Raw genomic sequence first — 5,574 nt, 5'->3', positions numbered from 1 at the left:
TACCGCCCTTTCCCTTGTTACTGCCACCAACTTCATCAGCTCTATTTCTTTTCTTACTCACCTTAACATGTGCCCACAACTCCGGACGAAGACCTTTACATTCAAACCAATCTCGCACGGCCCTAACATCCTTTGTCTCACCCTGAATGTTCATGAGAGTCCCGAGTATGGCATCGCATACATTTTTCTCTATATGCATAACGTCAAGACAATGCCTAACCTGTATATCTCTCCAATATGGAAGCTTCCAAAAGATTGATTCTTATTTCCATAATCGGTCTACACCCCCTTGCACTTGCCCTATTTTACCAAACACAGTCTCAACTCCCTTAACTTGTTTATAAACCTCATAACCGTCAATGGTCGACGGGTCCTCAACCTCCCCGTTGAACATCTTCTTCTTCTTCTTCTTACGATATTGGTGATCTCATGGGAGGAATTTTCGATGGTGCATGAATACGTGTTTGCACTTAGGAATCCACGTGGATTCCATGTCATCGATACATATTGGGCATGCTTTGTTCCCTTTGTTCTTATACGCCGAAAAGTTGCCATATGCCGGAAAATCATTAACGGTGCATAAAAGCATTGCACGCAAGTTGAACTTCTCATTAGCATATGCATTAAACACGAAAACGCCTTCATCCCACATCTTTATCAAATCCTCAACGAGAGGTGCAAGATATACATCTATGTCATTGCCATGTTGTTTAGGACCCGAGATACGAAGCGAAAGCATAATGTATTTACGCTTTATACATAACCAAGGTGGCAAATTATAGATCACTAACAGTACCGGCCAAGTACTATGTTGAGAACTAAGATTGCCGAATGGGTTTATTCCATCTGTACACAGTCCGAGCCTTAAATTACGAACCTCATCCCCAAAATTCTTATGCAACCTATCAATACTCTTCCACTCTAGAGAATCAGATGGATGTGTGAGCAAGTGACCTTTCTTCACCCTATCTGCATGCCACCTCAAATTTAACGCATCTTTCTTTATAGAAAACAAGCGCTTGAATCTAGGTATTATTGGAAGATACTACAATACCTTAGCCGGGGGCCCTTTAGCATCTCGAGCAATTTACGCTTATAGCGCGATAACCCACACCTAGCTTACTTTTCTAAGTTCTCGTTTTCCTTCCGATACAACACAAAATCATTCGGACACGCATGAATCTTCTGGTACTCTAAGCCGAAAGGACACATGAGCTTTATGTATAATATGTCGACTTTGGAAGTTCATTTCCCTCTTGAAGCATCTCACCTAACGCTTCTAATAAAATCAATTGAACTTTGACTTGATGTTGAAAATTGTCAACACTGCTGTTAGTTTGGTGAACTTTGTACATCCAGGGTACAAAGGCTTTTGAGAAGCCTCTGTAAACAAATCAAAAACACGAGGACGTTTTCCGAACTCATCTTCGACTCCCTCCATTATCTCATCAACACGATCCACATCCTCATCGACATTCTCTTCATCTGTCTCATACCCATCAACATGATCTACTACATCCTTATTGACATCAGCCACATTATTGACGTCCTCAACAATACTTTTCTCTTTGTAAACTCCCTCCTCACCATGCCAAACCCAAACATGATATTAAGGCCTAAACCCACGTCGAAGTATGTGCTCCCTAAGGATATCAACACTATCTACCTTTCATAAATTGCCACAAGTGACACATGAGCAATAAAAACCAACTCCTCCCGTTCTAACTTGATGTTCAACCGCAATACTACAAAATTCTAATACGCCATCAATAAATTCTGACGATTCAATGCTTCCATACATCCAAGAATGATCTTTTGTCATCCTAATTAGTTTGATTAAATAATTCAAAACAAAATTAATAACAACTTTTTAACATATGTTCTTATTTATAACAAACATATTTGACCCTAAAAATATATACTTATTTATACCAAATCTATTTAACCATGAATATACATACTTCATATTCTAATTCTATACTTCATACTTCAATATTAAGCATTACATTGTAAATAAAATCATATTCTAATTCTAATAGTTAAAGACATAACTATAACAACAAACAAGATTTTTAACAATTACACAAATATTTAACAAACTAATAACATAAACTTGAATGAAGTAAAATTCACAAATAATTGATATCATTAGCACTAAATTACTAAATTACATGTCAAACAATAAAGATATGAACTTGCAAATTAGTAAAATAAATATAATTACATTGATTTCATGGGTTATGTTATCTACAACGAAAAATAGAGAAATAAAATTAGTATACAAACAAATGCCCTAATTTTCGAGTGATTTCATGAATATCTTGCAAAACTTAAATGCTTAACAAATTAAAAAGAGAAAAACTACCTTAATTTCTTGCGTTTTGAAGATGAACAAGACCAAAGTATTAAATTTCGTGGGTTTATGAACCAAGAAGATGAAGAAAAGGTGTTTGAAGAAATTGTTACGTACAGTGTTTTTCGAGTGTTTTTCAATGGGTTTATGAATCAGTTTGCGAAGAAAGCAGCAGATGATGAAGAATTTATGGTTTTTAGAAGAAGATGAAGATGAAGAATGAAACGTTAAATGGCGAAAATGGTGGGTTTGAGAGAATACAACAGTAGTAAAGTATTTGTGAAATGAAACGTTGAATGGCGGGTTTTAATTTTGTGAAATGAAAGAGTATATTTGCTGTAGGCTTATACAAAAACTGCAGCATTTGAATGTAGCAATTACTGATTTTTTGCTGCGGGCTAGGAGGAAACTGCAGCAATTACTTTGCAAACTGATTTTTTGCTGCGGGCTAGGAGGAAACCGCAGCAATTGATTGGTTTTTTTTTTTTTTTTCTAAATTCTTTTTCCTATTTATTGCTGCGTATATAAAAAATCGCAGCAAATGATACGCATTAAATACGTTTTTTTCCACTAGTGTTATACTTTATTTTTATATTTAACTTTATCCTTAAATTTATAGTAAATTTCTAAGTTATTGTGTAAAGTTTAAATTTTTTTATGTGGTTATGTTAATTATTTAAATTTAGGATTTACTATGATAAATCAAATTAAGTTGTTTTTTAGTGAAAAAAAGAAGTTATTAAATATTGAAGTGTTTTTCTGAAATATATGATATTTCATAATAAATAATTTTTCTGACAATTAATCACTATTTAGTACAAGACATTTAATTTGCTAACTATTTCATAAAAAATTATGTAAAAAGATGTAAAACTATTTTTTTTTTTTTGCACACTTACTTAAACTATATGTGAAATATTAATGGTTGTGAAAGTATAAGTTTTACTTGTTTTATGATTAGAAATATTGATTTTGGTGAAAATTATAAAGTTTGACTTGTTTTAAAACTAGAAATATTGATTTTTGTGAAATTGTGAGTTTTATTTGTTTAATAGCTATAATATTGATTTTTGCGAATGTAATAAGTTTAGCTTCTTTTTACTTTTTTATTTTTATTATTTTTTTTTTTGTAAACTTGAAACATTGCTTTTTAGTGAACTTGTTGAATTTTGGAAACTTATCCAAAAGATGTAGTGTTCACTTGAATTATAATTAGATTATTTGATGTTGTGAAGAGAATAAAGTTTTATTTGTTTTAAAGTTGAAAATATTGATTTTGGAAACTTATTTTAAGAGAAATAGTTCTTAGTAGGTACTTGTGGAAAATACTAATTTGGGAACAAAAATAGACATTAAGTTTTAAGTGTAAATTTAGTGAACTATTAAAAATAAAATTATAAATACAATTTAATGTGTAAAAACTTTAGTAATGAACATAGACATAAAGGTAAATTTAATGTTATGATTGAGAATTTTATTAAATAAAGGAAGCTACCACCTGAGTTGTTCAAAGTCAAAATCAAAATCAACTTTTAGTTATTAAAATCTGATGTACTTGTGTGAATGAGTATTGATTGAATGGCTCTTATTGTAAGGTAATGTCGAACCATAAACCGGCATGTAAAATCCCGGCGCCCTTGTTGGCCGACACATAAAATGTGGTGGAAGATAGAGGGTTGTAACCTATCCTGTGAAAGATAGGGGATTTTACATGCCGATCTATGGTTCGACGTTACCTTACTATCAGAGTCATACAATTAATATCATGCAACATCAAAAAAGACTTTAAAATAGTTTACATTCTTATCAGTCTAACTTCCACTAGTCAAAATTTAGACAATTCTACCCTTTTACACTAGTGGAAAAAAACGTATCTGCTGAGTGTCATTTGCTGCGGTATTTTATATATGCAACAATAAATAGGAAAAAGAATTTAGGAAAAAAAACCTATTAAATGCAGCGGTTTCTTCATTGCCCGCAGCAAATAAGCATTGAAGAACTCAAATGCTTCGGTTCTTTGTGAGCCTGCAGCAAATAAGACACTCAAATGTTGTGGTTTATGATATGCCCGCAACAAATAATCAATGAAGAAATCAAATGTTGCGGTTCTTTGTATGACCGCAGCAATAGACTAATTTAAAATGGCGCCTTTTAACGTATATTTTCATAAGAACTCTTCTGTTTCATAAACCACAAACGAACACACGCACGCAGTACTGCACAGCGGTTCTTCATCTCCAGACTTCAAACATCAAACTTCTACTGTTCTTCTTGTTCATCATTAAACTTCAAACTTCTAATTTTCATTAACCCCCTACTTGTTCATCATCTGCTCGACTATTCTTCTTCTCCCACGACTTCTACTGTTCATCATTCTTCAAAACCCTTTGAAACCAAAGGCATTTGGTCTTGTTCATCTTCAAAACTCACGAATTAAGGTATTATTCGTCTTTTTAAATTCTCAAACCTTTAAGTTTTTTGCAAGTTCATAACATACGAAAATTAGGGCTAATTTTTTTTGTTTTTCTTTGTAGATTATTACATAACCCACGAAATCAAGGTATTCTATTTGTTTTGTAAATTTTCAAGTTTATATTTTTATTGTTTCACTTGTAATTTAGTAATTTAGTTAAAAATGTGGTTTGTTAATTATTTGCATATTAGTAATTATTTGTAAATGTGGTTTGTGTGGTTTGTTAATTATTTGCATATTTTGTTAAAAATGTGGTTTGTTGTTATACTTGTGTTTAATTATTAGAATTAGAATACTAATGTTTCTAGGGATAAATGATTTAATTTTATTATTTATATTTTGAATATGATTTTATTTACAATGTAATTGAACTTATTTGTCCTTTAACGAACACTGTGCACGTCTTTGACTCATTAAAAAAACCTCAAAGCCCGCTTCGCAACACAAAATTCAAAGTGTTGTTGAATGCGTACGTAATATTAATTATTTTACTAATTTGATTTAATTAAGTGATATATATATATATATATATATATATATATATATATATATATATATATATATATATATATATATATATATATACATATATATACATATATATATATATATATATATATATATATATAGATATATATATATATATACATATATATATATATATATATATATATATATATATATATATATATATATATATATATATATATATATATATATATATATATATATATATATATATATGTAT

Source organism: Amaranthus tricolor, unplaced genomic scaffold, assembly GCF_026212465.1.
Source record: "Amaranthus tricolor cultivar Red isolate AtriRed21 unplaced genomic scaffold, ASM2621246v1 ptg001887l, whole genome shotgun sequence".
Lineage (NCBI taxonomy): Eukaryota > Viridiplantae > Streptophyta > Magnoliopsida > Caryophyllales > Amaranthaceae > Amaranthus > Amaranthus tricolor.
The sequence above is the reverse complement of the archived record's forward strand: the minus strand, read 5'-3'. Positions refer to the sequence as shown.